The sequence below is a fragment of the Phyllostomus discolor genome, chromosome 3 (assembly GCF_004126475.2).
Source record: "Phyllostomus discolor isolate MPI-MPIP mPhyDis1 chromosome 3, mPhyDis1.pri.v3, whole genome shotgun sequence".
Taxonomy (NCBI): Eukaryota; Metazoa; Chordata; class Mammalia; order Chiroptera; family Phyllostomidae; genus Phyllostomus; species Phyllostomus discolor.
The window spans coordinates 18,336,141-18,354,880 of NC_040905.2; the positions used below are offsets into that span (position 1 = coordinate 18,336,141).

General features: G+C 36.8%; 1 protein-coding gene and 1 pseudogene across 2 annotated transcripts in view; one reads left to right on the plus strand and one right to left on the minus strand.

Annotated features, from left to right (window-relative positions):
- Nucleotides 1–1,249: 1,249 nt before the first annotated feature.
- Nucleotides 1,250–1,647, minus strand: LOC114507819 (annotated as a pseudogene).
- An 11,783-nt stretch (nt 1,648–13,430) lies between these two features.
- Nucleotides 13,431–18,740, plus strand: part of LOC114510289 (cadherin-10) — a 138,476-nt gene continuing 133,166 nt past the window's right edge. Inside the window, exon 1 of one of the 2 annotated variants that reach the window (XM_028528949.2) lies at nt 13,431–13,786. The gene's annotated coding sequence lies outside the window, so the exon portion shown is untranslated. The remainder of the gene's footprint in view (nt 13,787–18,740) is intronic. The other variant, XM_028528944.2, reaches the window with a different exon arrangement.

An 18,740-nucleotide genomic window follows, 5' to 3' on the forward strand; every position in this document is an offset into this window, starting at 1 on the left:
TCCTGCTGAGGAAAAAGTTCAATCTCGTCTTCATCAGGCCCAGAAATAAGGGCAATATCCAGACATTTTATGCTATAGGTTCAGTCCATTTCTCTGCCCCAATCCGGCTAGTTTAGTCTGTTCCCGACTGTGCTCTGGCTGATTGGCACTGCTGTATCCAGCACCCAGGCTTGTCCTGGAGCCTGCTTGAAGTTTGTTTGGCTACTGGCTGAATAGCTGCTGGAGGCCACATGGCTGCTACAAGGAGAACGCGCAAATAATTGTGGCGAGCACATGTTTCTAAGGGAGAGAGGGAAGGAGGGAGAGAGAGAGAGAGAGAAAGAAGGGGAGAAAGAGAGAAAAAGGGGAGAAAGAGAGAGAAAGGGAGAGAGGGAGAGGGAGAGAGAGAGAGAAGTAAGATTTTTTGTTAAACTGGGATTATATTACCTTGGCCCTGGAAAGGACCAGGCATTTTTTCAAACCAATCAGCCTCCAAAGTTTTCATTGGCTGGTTCTGGATCCTTCCCCTAACTAAGCCATTTCCTGGTCCTCCATTGTTTCATGTCCCCTATCCAATCTAATTCTTTTCCCAGGTTAGACAGGCCTCTGTGATCATCGTCTTGGCTCTCATGTCATATATCTCATACAAACACCTTCTCCTTTGCATTTTGGCATCTACTGCACATATGCTTACCTTCCCATGTTCCCTGTCCCCTCCATAATCTGGTAATGGAGAGTGGGCTGCTCCATACATGGGGAAAAGAGAGCTGTTAATCCCCTTGGTGGGGCAATGAAGCTATCCCCTTGAGTGTGTGAACTTCTCATGGGGATAGCTTCTTAATTAAGCAGGCTAGTGCTCTCCAGTTGATTATGCTTAATAATGTTTGATTTCCTTTGCTCCCTTACTGTATTAATACCTAGCAATCTACACTAACACCATCATGAGCTAAGTGACATTATTCTGGGCTTTTTTTATAAAAAAAAACACTATTAAAATTATTTCCTCAATAGATGATTTAATGGGAGTTTATGGTTGATTAGCAATTGTTTAAAAATACTACTTTGCTATAGGAAGATATATACACATTTAATTTACATTAAGCTAAATATTTTATATACCATTTATAGACATATCTATATGTTTAAATACTTCATATGGGTTTAGAGAGAACTGATTATTCCAGATGACAATTCTTTCACATAAAAGTTCTTATTTTATTAATCCTTTTATGAAAAAAAAATCACAACTAATAAAATCACTGAAGACTTTTCACTCTTTCCTTTTGCCAGCACCAACATTGGCTGTTGCAGTCCTCCTAAATTTATTTATTCTGTTACTGTGATCCTTTCTTTATTCTCTTGAGATCTTCTACTTCTTATACCGGCTATGTCTTGCCAGACTATGTCTGGGTTCATTTTTCTTTTCGTAATCCATGGAAGCATAAATCATGTTAAAGCCAGTTGTCTGGCCACCGCCAAAATGGATTCTAAATCCACACACAAGGATGATGTCTGGTGTGGCTTATTACATTTTGGCCAGTTGTTCCTGATTTCTGTCCTGGGTACTGTTGCCTTCCTAGGGTGAAGGGCATCAATGACCACTTGTTTCTGCTGAAGTCATCTTTTGTTCACGGACTGCCTGGTCCTGAGAGTTACTGTGGCTTTCATGATGGCAGCCGGTCTTCAGGTAGCCAAGGAAGAAAGTGGGATAGCAATTTAGAAATCATTTTAGTTAAATCCAAATTATCTTTTACTCTGATTAAGTCACTTTTTATTTTAATAAGTATGTAAACTTAGGTCTCCTTATTCCTAGTACACTGTTTTTCATTTATATAATTCTGAAATTTCATAGTTAATGTGAACCATAGTCATTATGTTTAGTGCTTGAAACCTATCACCTAATAGTCCAGAAGTGCTCATTCCCACATTGCCTCACCTGGGAAGCCATGTCCAGTGCTAACAAAAGTCCAAGAGCAGAACTTTTACAATAATGAAATCTCATCTCAAAGAATTTGCATGTGCCTTCTAAATATCATTCTTACTTAGATTTTTAAATTAGTTTTTATCTTAAAAAGCATTGACCAGAACCTACTCAAGTGAAAAATTTATAGTTTATAGGTGTTTAAGAAAATGGGGAGACAGGAAATGCTGAAGAGTTGAACTTCCAGCTAACATCACAGAAATGGCACATCAAGTGTGGAAATACTGATGGTCTATTCTAAAATACTACTCTGAAAATTTTAAGTTAATGAAAACAATAATAGTCATGTGTGATGTTGAAGGTAGTGTAAAAGAAAGATAAATTCAACTCTTGAGGTGTGAAGAAGTAAGAAATTGTTTTAAATTTTTTGAAAAAGGACATTTGCTAATATTTTGGTTGGCTCCAAAGCAATTTTCTTTCCATCTGAGTATAGCAACTCTGCTTTGAATTTGGAGTTACCCCCCTTTCCTTTTTTTCAAACTCTAATATCTAATCTGTCAGCAAATACTACTATATTTATATTTAGAATATATTCAAAATATATCTGTTCCTCACCAACCCCTCCATGATGTCATTATCTTATATTTGAACGTTTCTTGATTTGTCTGCCAGCTTGACCACTCCTACTCTTTCCCTTCCTACGGACTGTTCTTCATAAGGTGATCAAAATGAATGGACCCATTTAAAATGTAAGCCAGATATTATTTTCCTGTGCCCCTAACCTGTAAGAGCCCCATATCTCAGTAAGAATAAAATGCCATGATGTAACCAGCTTCAGAAGGTCTGGCTCACTGATGCCAGCACTCAACACATTACAGCATTCCGTGTCCTTGATTTTTCAGCCCTGATGGCTTCCTTGCTTTTCCGCAACTGAGCATGCCACTTCCTCAGGGCATTTGCACTTGCTGTTTCCTCTGCCTGGAAAGTCCTTCCTGCTTGTAGCAGATGGCTAGCTTTGTCACCTCATTCAACCCTGCCCAAGCATCACAACTCCAACCAGCCTTCTTTTAAGTGTTATGCAAAATGGTACATACTGACCAGTCTCTCAATCTGTTGTGTTAGTTTGCTTTCACTGCTCTAAAAAATTACCTCAAATTTTGTGGCTTAAGCCAACACAAATTCACTATCTTATAGTTCTGCATCTGAGCATTCTGACACCTCTTGGGTCTTGCTAAAATAAAAATCAAGGTATCAGCAAGAGCACCAAAGAACCAAAGAATCAAAGATAATTGGTTCTTTGGTGAATCTGTTGCCTTGTGTTGTTTTTTTTTTTTTTTTTTTTCTACTGCTTTTGGAGACTGACCACATCCATCATCTCATCCATTCTCAAAGTCAATGACAGTGAGTTGAATCCTTCTCATGCTGCCGTCTCACTGGTTCCCCTGTTTTTACATCTGTTTTTGAACTGAAATTTTCTCTGCTTTTAAAGACTCACATAATTATATTGAGTCTGCCAGAATTGTGCAGGATAAACTCTTCATCTCAATCACATCTGCATAATCCCTGCAATGTCCCTCTTGCTATGTAAGGTTAAGATATCCACAGGCTTTAACGATTTGGTGTGGAAATCTTTGGTTGCTTTTCTTCTGCCCACCACACCTTATTACCCTGCCTTTTCCCCCAATAACACCTATCACCATCTGTGGTATCATATACTTGTTTATTTGCTCTTATATTTTCCTTTTTTAGCGGCATGCAAATTTCTTGAGAACAAAGGCTTTTTATTCGTTCTTTACTGCTATATCCCTGAAGCCTAGCATAGTCCCCAGAAAATAGTAAGCATTAAAGAAATATTTGTTCAATGGAAAAATATCAGGTGTATTGAATAGCTAACAACTAAAATAGACATTTATAACTAGGAATAGTAAATTTAATACTGAAATTAAGGACTTTTACTAAAAAATATTCATTTGAATATAACAATAGAATTTCCAGGTCTCGTGATATAATATATGCCATGTTCTAATTATAGCAATCTGTCTGTAAACCACAACATCTATAAGGCCCAGCCAAGGAATGATAGGTTAAGTAAAGAAAATTAAGCAAATTCTGTATTACAAGCTTGTAACTAGGCGAACCTTTTATCCTCTAAGAAAAACAAAACACACAATAGCATAGTAGCTATTAAACTAGAGCAGCCTCCAAAGATTCTTAATTGTATATGTGCAGTTGGTAGGAGTCACTCCCCCCGCAAAAAAAAAAAAAAAGCAGAATCCAAATATTTCACACCAAGAGTGAAATATTTCACACCAAGAGTACATCAGTGTCTCTTCCACCTGGAAAGTTGAACATTCATTTAAAACTGTATCATCTGAATTGATTCCATTTGCCATTGGTTAGAAATCTGTTCTGATTCATTTAAGTTTTGATTATATTTTACTTTTGTGGGATTGTGTATAGACATTATGTTTTTGAATAGCTGTCTATAAGTAAAAATGTAATTTTATTTCTATTGGCTTGGTAATGGGCATACTCTGACTACACTATAGACTGAAAGCTAAGAAGAACACGAAGAATAAAAGTTAATAATATTACAATAACGACTTCCAAAGCTTAGTAAGTAATATCTTCAATGCACTTCCCTTTATGATATCCACAGCCATTCATCTGTAACTGTCTACTGTACTAAATTTAAATACTATCACACATTGCATATGGCTTACATAGTTTTATCAATACTGCTAATATATATTTTTTATCTTCTGGTCTGTATGTTGTTACCAATTTCATAAATTTTCCAATGGCTTCTATTCATGCATGCATAATTTTATTCACTGAGAAGAAATATGAAAATCAATTTTTATTATACTGATCAGAGAGACAAAAAAACAAAAATGAATGTATGACTTCATGAAAAATGCTGGGATAGTGCATCATAAACCCATATGTAAGCATAACCCACTTTATCCTTCATCTTGTCTTATGCAGGGGAAACTGTCCATTGTTATGGTGACAACCACCTGCCCCAGGCCCAGACCAGAAGCCCCCAGGGATGAGGCCAAACTTGGAGTCTTCACTATTGTGTCTTAAATCTTTCCCACTGTTTGGAATTTTATGGTTAGCATACTAATTTTGTTAAATGATGTTGTTTCTTCTTTGTCTTAAACATTGTTCATTTTTTTTTGTTAGAGAAAGACTATTTTACTATACTAGAATGATGACAAATGACAAAAGTGAAGTTGATAATGAACACACTTAAAAAATTTCCACTCCTCGAGCAGTATTTATAGAAATCAAGTCAGGAATTTCACAAATGATCATTTTCTTGATTTGATTTGTGTTGTGTCTTAAATTTAAAACTATTATTTTAAACTAGGCAGTAATTGAACTGCTAATTATTTTTTAAAAATTACCTAAAATTTGCTTTTGATTGTGCACTTTTTGCAAATACTTTTAATCCATTTGCATTAGTTGAATTAGGATAAGGAATGCAAAAAATGTTAAGCAACTATATTTAGCTTGAGATCATGGATGTGGTTGAATAGTTATTGTATCAATTAAATGATAAACTTTATGCAATATAAATCTTTATCTAAAAATAAAACTCTTCTAAATCTGAGTGCACTTATTTTGACTTTTGGTTTAACTTAGGGCTGATTTATATTGAGTTAAAGAACTCTAAGTACTTAATAAATCTTGGTGATTTTAAGCAAAATATTTTGAAATAGTGACTGTGATAAAGAAAAAAAAATTACATAAAAATTAAACAATAGCATACTGAACTATATTAATACCATAATTATTGCAAGTTATTTTTCTCCATGATTTTTAAAAAAAATATGGTCTGATACCAAATAATTAGCAAATGGTTCAATAATTGCTGTTTTGCTTTATTTTTGTTTCATTTATTTGCTAGTGCTGAACAGTTTTTGAAAAGCTGGCAAAGATTGAAATACTTTCACAGGGACTAGACAGATGTAACCTTTGATACATTGTAGTAGTCAAAGTATGCTTTGCTTTATTCTAATGACCATTGTGTGAGCAAGATATTCTTAGTGCAACAAAATGCCCATATGCATATGTCTCTACCATGTCTGATACACTAGGAATCAATTATAGTTTTGGTTACAGGTACCTGCAATGATGGAACTACTGGAACTACCTTACCAATTAGCTGCTAGGGATACATGATTTAAATGTTACCATCACACTTAATCATTCTGTGGCAGCACACAAAATGTGTGACTTTCTTGTGAAAGTCACTGAGTAAAAGAGTATTTCATCATGTTCCTAATTTCACCTCAAGCATCGCCTCATCCAGGAAATTTCACTAACCCCCTTTCTAAACGTTCTCCTTACTTTCCCTTTTCCAGTCAGGTCAAGGCCCTTATAAACTGCAGTAGAATTGAGGTCCTTCTTTCAGACCACTTCTCATGGTGAATGATAATATAACCATTTGTGACATTCAATAATTACTCTTTTCTCCTACTAGAGAGTGAACTCTGTGCGGTTAAGAACTGAATGAGCTATTGATTACCATCACATCCCCAGTGCTAAGCAAAATGTATGGCACATTAGCAACTCAATAAGTAGCTGGAGAATAAATAACTGAATACCTGAATGAATAAAATTATAGCTACTGATTTCATTGAGGCCTTATGCCAGTGTCTTCACACTAGAGATCAAATGTTTCAGAGTCAAGCCGAGCTTAACATAAGTCAAGTACACTTTATTGTCCTTGTTTACTAATGACAAATCAGGTTATTGATGTCTTTGTCTGCTAAATGTTAACATTGATTATTGTCCACACATTCACCCATGACGGGACCTTTCTAGTCCACAGATGACATCATACTTGATCAGCATTATTAGCCAGTTATTAAGCAGATCAGCTTACGAAATCATACGTCCCAATGCACAATGAAATATGGAGCTCCCCTTTCAGAACTCATTTAAAAATTCGAAAGTGCATTAAACCAAGAATGCGCCCTTTCTAAGCATGGCGTCTGTGCGACTCCTCAGGATTCACACCCACAAAGCAAGCCCCGTCAATACTGAAAAAAACATTTTTTGTTTCCTTTAGTTCTGGAATCTGACTTTATAAAACTTCTCCTTTTCCTGTTTCCTCTCATTGTTTCATTTCTACTTCCTGATTCTTTTCCATAATGTCGTATAAAGGGTTGCAAAAGGTGGGGGTGTGTAATCATAAGAGGAACTGAGGTAAAGACAGATATTTGTAGGCAAAGTAAAGTACCATCATCAGTGGAGATTGTGAGGAGTTCAGAACTCTTCCTCCTTCTGGTCTGTTCTCTTGGCAACTCAGATGGGACTTTGTGTAATCAACACGCTGCTAGGATGGAGCATCATGGCCAGGAATTTTCATTGCCCTCCTCCCCCCAGCACTTTGACTGCTGAAATGAAAAACCAAAGCTGACATTCATCGGAGTTGTAATTCTCTATTTTGAAACCTTGGGAGAAACTACTTCTACATTCATCACACACTTGGCAAAATTCCCTTTTTTCTTCCCCTTCATTTACTTTTGTGTATCACTTGTCTTCATTACTGTCTTTCTCATTAGATGGTTAAATCCTTATTTAGCCAGGACTGTAGTTATAGTTCTCTCCCACGATCGTATAAATAGCGTAATGTTTTGCAGTGATTCTGCATATAATCTATATGAGCTAAAAATAATAAGTGATTGCATAAACAAATCTCTCATTTGTAAATCATGAGTTTTAAGTCAGGGTTTCTTCCTTTTCCAGATTGCTTTAAATCGACTGTAGGCCAGTGATTCTCAAATCGTAGCTCTTGAAATCACTTTGAGACATTTGAAAACACAGAATGCTAACCACTTCCATAGTTCCTGATACAGTTGGCCTGAGACAGGACCTGAGAATCTGCATTTATAACAAGGTCCCAGGAGATGCTAATATTGTTGGTCCATAGACTGCATTTTGAGAACTATTTCTTCCAGACAATAAAGAAAAAATACTAAACAATACCTGCTAAAAGACTTGGTAAAGAAAACTTTATTCAAAGGGTCCATTGTGCTGGGTGTAGGACCCACAGCAATGGGGCTTTTCAGTGGGGAAGAGAGATTGGACAAGTGAGAATTAATAGCCAAAGAGCAGGGCAGAGATCAGGGGGTATGGGTGAGGTGAGAAAGGTAAAGGAATTAAGGGGAAAAAAATCATGGACACAGACAATAGTCTGGTGGTTATCAGAGGGAGAGGGGGTTTGGGAAGGTAGAAGACAGTAAACAGAGGATAAGTAAGTGGTGATGAAAAGAGATTTAACTTGGGGTGGTGAACACATTAAATACACAGATGGTGTATAATACACAGAATTGTACAGCTGAAACCTACATTATTTTATTAACTGAGTCACCCCAATAAAGTCAATTTTTAAAAAAGAAAAATTACTAAGAAGAAACAGCAGGAGGAAGAGGGGATTCTAGCTAACCTTACCCAACAGGATTCTGGCTGAAGGCAAGATAAGGTGATCAGACATCACCCATGGAGCAGAGAAACCTGGTCAAAAATTCAGGGTGATCAATTATTGAGGGTTGGGAATAACTTATCAGGATTCTTGACGAATTGGACAATGCTGGGACAAATACAGAAATGCAAAAGTCAGGGCACATTGGAAAAGAGTTCAGGGGAGTTTGAATAAAGTTTGATCAATGAAGAGTCTTTATCACAGGCCATATAATTGGTTCTGTAGATAGAACAGTCAGTCATTTGCAGACTTTTCCTAAGGGTGACTGTGTGTTGGGTATAGGTGAGTTTTCCAGCTGACACTTTTTTCATTGGACCAATAAATAATAATCTTGTGGGACAGTTATCCATATGTCTCTCACATTTCTTTACTAACCACCCTTTTCTTTAAACTATCTTCTCAAGGGCATTCATAGGAGCATCCTTGGATGGTGAATTATGGTCCCCACCAGAGTAGGAGGATTTGCATACTGTACAATAAAATAAAGATAATGTCTCCCTTTGGAGTGGAGTTCAGGCAGTTTTGTTCACAGTTCATTTCCTGACAAGCAGGATCCCCTAAGATTGGTGTCCCTCAGCTCTGATACAAACCCACTGCAGGTGCAGCATTCACCTGAGCCCACCTCAGGCATCGCCCGAATGAGATGGGGTGGGGGCTGTCAAAGAAAATTTACACAAATGATGGTCATGCTGTTTTAGGGCCTTTGTCTCTGGCTTAGAGTCTCATGTTTTCTGCCAATATCCGCAAAGCTAAGAAGCTAATTTGATAACTTACGCATAGTACCGTAAAATTAACAGTTATCGACAAATGATAAAGGAGGAGGAGGACTGAAATGATAAAGTAGGAGGAGAAATGAAATGGTATTTTAAGGAAGAAGAAATAAAATACTAGCTGTGATTTATCTAGTTTTTTAAAGATATTTAATCCATTTAAAATATTGCCTTTTCTTAAAAAGATTTTAAGAATTCTCAAAATGACCTTTGGTGATGATATTTATTAAAATGCTGCTTTTATCACTCAGGCCTAACCTCTGCATTCACAATAAAACTTAAAATATAAAAATAAAAGATTATATTTTTGTTCATTTAATGCAGTTGCAAGCACATTAGACTTATGATTTATTGTTTTTCTACTATTTTTTTATTTGAAAGATTTTTCTTTCAGTTTTTCAGGCCTAAAATTACATCACCACCAGACAATGGAAAATTCATTTCTGATTATTTTCACTTCAGCGATGTTTCAATATTTAAAATAGGCCACTAACCTTATTCAGGTATGGATGGAAGCAGTCCGATTGAGTAAGAATTTACTTTTCAATCAACATGAGAATTATTCAATCTATTTTTTTTTCTGCCTCACTAAGAAGACAGAATTCAATTTACTTGTAAATCTTTGCATAGGTAATCAAAATTTTTTTACATTAAAAATTGTAGGGAAAAAACCAAGTGGTTTGATTCAGGTCTGATCTAAGAAAGTTAAGAAAACCTGCTCTGACTATTTTTTTCTCACTAACCCTTGATTGTTTTTCAAAATAATTACATTTTTTAAAGCATAACAGGCTATTTGATACTTTAATCTTTCCCTGGCTTGGTCCTCCCTGGCCCCACTACCAAATTACATGATCTAAGAAATATTGAGATATAGTTAAAAAGTAACGATAACAGTGGTTGTTGTCACAGAGGTTTCAGTAACATTTAGTGGCAGATCACAGAAGGCACTCTAGCTACTTTAGGCAATGATAATAATATTGAATGATAGATGGCTGCTTACAACATGAATAGAAGGAGAGCGACAATATGAATATCAAGAGCACATCGGCCTCTAGAATAACACGTGCATTGCCGTGGTCCAAACGGCTATCAACACTGTCCCTGGTGAGGGTGACTGCAAATCCAGGCTTCTTCAGCTCTGTGGCCAAATCAGCGCCTTCTACCTTACCTTTCCCCATGTTTAATTCAATTTCTAATTCAAGGATGATGAGGACACCTTAAAAGTTGGAATATGAATCGCTTCTTACTCCCACCCTGAACATTTACTGCCAAGAGAGTGCAATTTTTAATTTTCCGGTCTCTACCATCCAGTAAGGCAGACTGGGAAAAGGTTAGGGGGAAAAAAATGTTGCATTAAACAAACTATGTCAAATTAGTTTTCTGTCGATGTATTTGAGGAGAGTGAAGCAGTGTATACTTCCTCTACTTTCCCCTTATAACCATAGAGAGAAAACTATGTTTAACTTCTTATTATAGTAGAAATTGATATTATCTCTGTTATCATTTAAAAAAAAAATTCAGGAAAGTTTGAAAGCTATTGTTTCAAAAGAAGTATGCAGCCATGGTTGGTGTGACTCAGTGGATTGAGCACCAGAGGGTCGCCGGTTCGATTCCTAGTCAGGACACATGCCTGGTTAAGGGCCAGGTTTCCAGCTGGGGGCACATGAGGGACAAGCACACATTGATGTTTCTCTCCCAGTCTTTCTCCCTCCCTTCCACTCGCCTCTAGAAATAAATAAATAAAATCTTAAAAAATAAAAAGTAAACAAGTATGCAGGTATTTATCAAGTGACACCATAAGCACTGATGCTTACTGTTGACCAACAGCATGGCATTTTTAGGCATATAATTCCACATGGAATCGGAGGTTGTTTTATTCATTAATTTTAACCAAATTGAGTCTTTTACATCTGCAATGAAGGAGGACATCAGCCTTCAGAGGGCCCCATTACTAGAATGATAGAATGCTCTTTAGTTCCTTGAGCGTTTTTATGATTATAGAGAATGCTCTTTAGTTTCTTGAGTGTTTTTATGATCATAGTAAGGCATTTTCTGTACCATTTCATATTCAGTTTCAAAAGAATAGAAATGCATTTTCTAAAGTTTTCGTTAGCTTTACTTGCGGATAGCGTACACCCAGCCTCTGCACATAGGGGACACTGGTGAGGCGCTGACTCACTCATCTAGAGCTAACAGTCTGGTTGGCTGACTTTCCGTGGGCTACTATTTTCTGACACCATTGGCTACAGGGAAGCTGTATTTAATTCGCAGGGCTACTTTATGAAAAACTTCCAGAGAAAACCCCAAAGAAATAGAGAAATTTGCAGACTCCCACGTTTATCTGTTTATAGAGTGAAATAAAAAAGGAAATGAAAAAAGACATTTTTAATTGGACAAAACTCATCATAAGGTTTTACTTTCTAGCCAATGTTTTATTTGTTCTTTATTTTGATTTTTATTAGTAAAGCTTGTAATTAATAAAATAGCATATGAGTTTCTTTTACAAGGAGGGCATTAGGGAGAGTGGATGTTTTAGTACATTCATTCCACCTTCTCTCTCTCTTTCTGCCTCCTCATATCTGTAGCTACATCTCCTGAACTTTGGAATATGTAAATACCTGAGTTTTTGTTTATAACTTAATAAATATATCCTGCGAACATAAAACAAAAAGTGAAAAACCTGGAAATACCATTGCTCCACACTTCAACAATTAAAAATATTTGCATGTATACCATTCCCTAAAATAATGACAAACTTTTAGAAAAGAACAAAATTTCATTTTTTTTCCTCTGAAAAACCATACAATCTACTATTTTGTGATATAGGTAGGACAGCACTGTGGCTCTTTGTATCCATTTCTGTCACATCCTCTTCTAACAGTACCAAGGATTTTGGCTGGGCAAATAGCTCTCCAGAGTGAATCATAAATTCCCAAGCCTCCTTTGCAACAATTTGTAGCTGTCTCATTTTCAGCCAATGAAATCTTAGCAGACTTCAATGGAAGGGATCATTCTTTCCATCTTCATTTTACTCCTCTTTCTAGAAAGCAGATGTAAAGGTGATCTCTCTTGGGTCATCTAATTGAGTTCAATTCCATAAGAATGGAGATTCTTTTTCCCTCCCCATTATGCTGACTGTGTAAGGGCTCTACTGATGTTAAACATAATCAAATATGCACCCAGGAGATAGTACACATCACAGAAGCAGCACTAAATTGTGATTATAAATATCTATTATGTATTGATAGAAATATCAACTGTCATTTTAGTTTTAACTCCGTCACTGGTGTCCTTGCTTTAAGCAAGTCATTTAACATTTCTGAGCAGTGCCATCTTATTTTTTAAAGTTATACTTGATCAAGATTATCTTCATAATTCATCACCCAGGTTTAAAATTATTTTCTAGTATATTATTATTTTATAGCATGTTTGTATGATTTATGTACTTTAAAATGTTATCTGCATGTAGCCAGAAAAATACAAAGATGTTAGTTATTTCATGGAGCTATACTGACATCCTTTGGTAAGGTTTTGGTCGATTCCAACTTGATGTAGAGTTAGAGAGAGAGAGAGAGACATGGACAGTTAGGTGGTTGATAAGTAAATAGAACCACGCACGTATTTGGGCATGATAGTCAAATTTCTGAGGACAAAAAGTGAGAAGGAAACAGAGAAGACTATTGTAGCAAGTCTAAAATCTAAATACTTTGATAGCATTAACTACATAATCCAATTATGAATAAGATTTTTATCTGTAAAATTTAAAAAACGCAAAGCAGATAAAATTAAGCAGACAAGACTGGCTACAGGACTGTCCAAAACGACGAGCGAGGCAGCCTCTCGTATGACAGTACGCAACAAAAATAAGGTATTTAGAGAATCAGTGAAGGGAAATCCTATGAAAGCAAAAATAAAAATGTTAAACCGAAACAAACATCACTTTGGTAACGTGTCAGGTCTGCTTGCAGTTTCACCTGACGCCCGCTGATACTTGTATTTCGGCAGTCCGGCGTAGGGACGGTGTAGGAATATATATGTCAGAAGAGGAAGTCTGTTTAAAAAGAATCGCAAGAAGCAGTCCGGTTCCGAGGATCGTATTACGGACACAGCCGGATTAGATTGGGTTGATTACCTTAGCCTTGAAACAGAGAGTCTTTCTGCCCTGCGGGGGAGGGGACGCCTTTCATCCAAAGCCCTCCTCTCGGATGCGCCCTCCCCTCGCATTCACTTGCAAATCGCTGTGTGCTAGCAAAAGCCAGCACTTCCCCAGTCTCCAGCCTTCCCATGGCGAGTGCTGCAGCTCTATCAGCAGAACCTTTCTCTCCGTGCGAGGAAGGGCTTCCCCCCACCCCTTACCATTTCTTTTTCCTCCCTTAATCAGGAGCACTGAATGAAAGCCAATCAGAGAGAGCTCGCCGCACCCCCCAGCCCCGTTTTCTTCTGTTCCCTGCCGTCCAGAGTTAAAAGTGATGCTGAGAGAAAGCTCGAGTTAGATTGAAGTAGAATCAGTGATAGGAAATAACAGCCGTAAACAAACAAAAAGGGGACCTAGTGACAATTTCTCCAGGGTTATTTTGGCTGGAACCAACTTCCGTTATCCAGAAGCTGATAAAAAAGGTAGGAAGACTTCATCTCTCTCTGTGTTTTTTTTTTTTTTTTTTTTTTTTTTTTTTAAACTCCCTTAAGGTCTTTTATTTCCTTTCCCTGGGGGGGAAATGTTTGTTTTTAAGTTGTATTTAGCAATTATTTCCAAATGATCATCTTGAGTGCATTACTAAATTAATAAGCATAAAACTATATATATTGGATTCTAGGAAAAAAAACTGCTTTGATTTCTGTAGAGGTAATTTAAAACTGGATAAATTATATACCATGCTCAACAGTGCATCATGATATTAGAGTTTGTGAATTTATTCACTCTGAACAATTGCTAAGAATCTGTCATGGAGCGAAATTTGGCATGTTCATACTTGTTCTTTATTTTGGAAATCAGTTGGAGAGACAACGTTGTGGTGTGAACTCGAGCATCACCTAACATTACTTTGCATTCCATGTGAATGGATTCACTCTTCACTTATTCATAATCACAGTTCATTGTACGTTTAAAATAAAGAGAAATGACAGGCAGAAGACAGATTCCTGGGAACAGTCAATGGTCACTAAGCAGGCACATAAATAAAGTAGATTGACATTTATCAGAAATGGAATAGGCACCATTCCCATATTCTCATTTTTATGTCTGAGTCAGAAGTATGAGGGGGGAGAGATGAAGGAGGGGAGATTAAATGCATGTAGTCAGCAGTTGCAGCATTTATTGTCTCTGCTGCAATAAAATCCATATTTTATGTGGTGTTAAATTAATGCAGCACATTGCAAGTCTAAATGCATGTTCCCAACAAGTAACTATTGATAGCACTGGATGGAACTGTAAGCATGGGCAAAAGCAGTAGTCTGAAAGTGTTTTTATGCTCCTGCAATAAAAACCTACCATGTCCTTATCATTAAAAAGGCACGGGCAAGGGGTGGGGGGGTGTCTACAGGTGCAATCAAAGAAAAACCTCATTAAACACTGACATCTCATCTTTTGCTTCCAAAAAACCAGAGCTATTTCCTATAATTGTGGTTCTTCATTCCAGTAAAAGCTTCTGTTATCCAAAAACTACACATCCATTACTCTTAGCTCTTAGGAGATGCATTATTTTTTGTTCCCTTCCTCTTTTCTTAAAGGACCTATATTAAAAATAACCTGTCCCTCTGACGCCGACAACTGTTATACTTCAGTGCATATGTTAGTAGACTTTCTCCCTCCACACCATACCCTTCTCTCTAGTCTTCCTTAAAGCGTGGCTACAAGAGCGTCTCTGTGGTGAATAACACTTGGCAAGAGTGTGTTCATTTTTTAGGTCTGGTATGGTGAGGATTTTTAATTAGTAGAACTTTCTTGAAAGCATTATGTCATTGACAAGAGCTCCCGGTTCATTTTTAGTTGGAGTGGTGAAGAAAAAAGGAGACGGTTGTGTCATAGAGAAATAGGTGAAGGATAAGTTGTGTAGATAATCTGCCCTGCTCCCCTTCCCTGCAGTGTAGTAATGAAACACATCATGTATTCAGTGTGTAATGTAGAAGGAAATAGTGGTTTATGGGGATGGGGAGGGTGAAGGGGTTGGAGAGTGCACAAATATAGCAGAGTGTGCCTGTGGCTTAGGAACACATGAAATACAAACCCATTCTGATGTTAAAAACATAAAGAAATGCTTCTTTCATTTGCTTTTACTTTTTTTTTTCTGGCCGTGTTTTTAAAGTATGAGTCAATGTCTGCTTTCATTAAGTCAGATACTTCTTTGGTTTCCATTACTTTCTGCTAACAAATTGACTTCCCTGGTGAATGCATATGCCTTCCCTGACTCCAATGAAAGAATAGAATTCCACATTCTTAAATGTTTTGGAAAAGAAAAAAAAAGCAGAAAAATAGGGAGGCAAGCATGTAATCTGTATGATATTCACATGCATATGTATATGTGTGAGGTCTCTAGTTAAATTTCCTGGTACCTGATCAATGCTTCAAGTGATATTCCTAGATGTTTATAAAAATTAGCTGTTTATTGATAAGGACAGTAATGTATAGGTATTCAATTTAACTCTATATTGTGAAGTCTTTACCTATAGTCATATTTTATTTTTTAAAAAGGGAGAAGGGATAGAAAATTGATTTTCCATCTACAGGGATATATATCTCTGCCACATTATTAAGAAAGTTAATGCCATCTGAAAGGAATATGATTTTTTGTTGTTGTTGGAAAAGATAATATCTGAAACTGAAAAGGTTCATTTCAGATTATGTGAACCCTGTTTAGACTCTCGGGGAATTTCTTCATCTTCACTTAGTTTTCCATATAAACATGTAACTGGGACACAGTATATATTGTCTGTGGGATTTCTGAACATATGACTTACGTCCTCCGTTTCTTAACCTACTTTGCAGCAAGTGATAACACCGCATCCTGGAATCTGTCATTTTTATACCGCATCACTCCGCTAGGCTGCAGCACAGGGACAGTCGTAGCTCTGATGATGCTGATTCAGCAGCAAAGTGAACCGTATTTTTGTTGTGTTATCATCAGTAATAGTGTTGAACAGTGAGCCTTTTTAGTGCGAGTCACGACGTATACCCACCTATTTCTGGTCTAGCCCTTGGGTTTCCAAAGCATTAGCCGTAATAGAGTCTTATTTTTACTATGCAAATGACATTATAATGCTGTTGCCACATTAGAAGTGGTTGTAAAACATCGGAACAAAGTATAAGCAGGGAAATGAAAAATAATTTATACCAATCATAAGTAATTTTGTGTATTTGACCTCCAAATTTCAGGTCTATGTTTGAAAACTCTACTTTTGATTAAACTGAAATACTCTCTAGATCAGGTTTCAAAAAAGTCACTCTACTAACCATGTTATATGTAACAGTCTTGTCTGAAATAGACTGGAGGTAAAAACCAAGTAGCAAGAAAGGTGGTCTCCTTCTTGTTAGGCACATATGGAGCCATGGTGACACTGATGAAGTGTTGCACCATGTGTATGGTCCCTATTATGGGTATTTTGACAGAAGTAATCAGAATCCAAGGAACAGCATTGTGAACACATATTTGAGAAATGAAAGTTAACATAGGAAAACCTACTTTCCTTTTCTTGACACTTTATTCAGACCAATGAGTTCAACTTCATTTTTTATCCATAATTATAATAACCTGAAATATGCAGATAAAAAAGTCTTGAATTGAAACATTTTAAAATCTGTCTTCTTTTTCCCAAAGCATTTATATTAGGTCCAGAGAATGGTAATATAATATATCCTACTTTTACTCCCAATAACTTCAACCCTCTAAATTACAGATTTCTTTTTCATGCATAAGGACGAGGAAATTCCAGTCAACACGGAGTGCCTGTTTTCTGAGATAACAGTATCAACTCAGAGTCACCTCTGACCTTTTCTTCTTTCTTGCCCTACACACAGCATCCTCACCTTTCTTGACATTTTGTATGAGACCTTGAGTCCTTTGAAAATCCATTTTTGTTGTCTTTTGTAAGGAGATCTAAAGCATATGAGGCCATTTTTGCCTTTGCCATACTTTCTTTGAGTATTTCATACTCAATCCAACTTACTCAGGAGGCAAACAATGTAAAAAGTCACATCTATCACATTTAGAGTTGTAAGTTTCTGGGAATGCATTATCCTTAATGTAATATTAGCATTGATCTCATTAAAATACTCAGATAATTAAAAAAATCTTTTGATATAACTTTTGCTTAACTCTGTAATTTCAATGGAACGTCTTACAAAAAAGTAACCTGATTTTTTTTAAAGAATAAATGTGCTTTGTTTTCACCAATGCCTTTATATTTTTATTTCTCTCCTGAAACGTGCATGATGCTCTCTAGAGAAACAGTACCGTTTTGGTGGTGGATTGAAGAAAAGGAAAGCTGAAAATTGAGTAAGAATGAATGAAATAAAATTACATTATACTTCATTTTAGAAAATAAATGTAGCATTCCTTGAAAATAATGACCGCCTGTGGGAGGTTGAAATGCCTTCATATAAACAATCCTCTGTGCTAGCCAGACACATGTCCTTAGAGAGTTTGCCAGTAACATCATAAAGCACTTTACTAAATCATGCGAGTTCCATTGTAAATCTCCTCCCTCCCCCTCTTTTTTTAGAAAATGGCCTTCATTATAAATACTCTGCATGAGGCAGAAATATAAAGTTAAATCACATTTCGAGTTTCAGAACAGAATTAAGCTACCCTGGCTGGTGTGCCCCAGTGGATTGAGTGCCACCCTGGGGACCAAAGGGTCACTGGTTGGATTCCCAGTCCCGGCACATGCCTGGGTTGCATGCCAGGTCCCCAGTAGGGGGTGTTTGAGAGGCAACCACACATTGATGTTACTCTCCCTCTCTTTCTCCCTCCCTTCCCCATTTTCTAAAAATAAATAAATGTATTTTTTAAAGAAGCTATAGTCTCTGCCCTGGCTGGCGTAGCTCAGTGGATTGAGCGCGGGCTGGAAACCAGGTATCGCAGGTTCGATTCCCAGTCAGGGCACATGCCTAGGTTGCAGGCCATGGCCCCCAGCAACCGCACATTGATGTTTCTCTCTCTCTCTCTGTCTCCCTCCCTTCCCTGTCTAGGAATAAATAAATAAAATCTTAAAAAAAAAGAAGCTGTAGTCTATAAAATATATTACAACATTGCTTCACAATAGGAAATTCATCATTAAATAACATGTCTAAAAACTTCAGAGTCCTACTGATCTTGCTCTCTCTCTGCTTCCCTCCCTGCCTTTTTCCTCCTCTCTCCTTCCCTCCCTTTCTTCACCCTCTATGACAGTTACAAAAGTCCTTGAATGAGTTTTCCATGCACTTTTTATATTATTCTGTATGAAATAATACTTCTGTAAATCTTGTGATTTTTATGGCCAGCATTCTATCCCCTGCTACATTATACATTGGATTCATTACATTATTTTTTGCATTATAGCATAAAGTATATGATCATTCAGTTGGCTAGAGCATGTC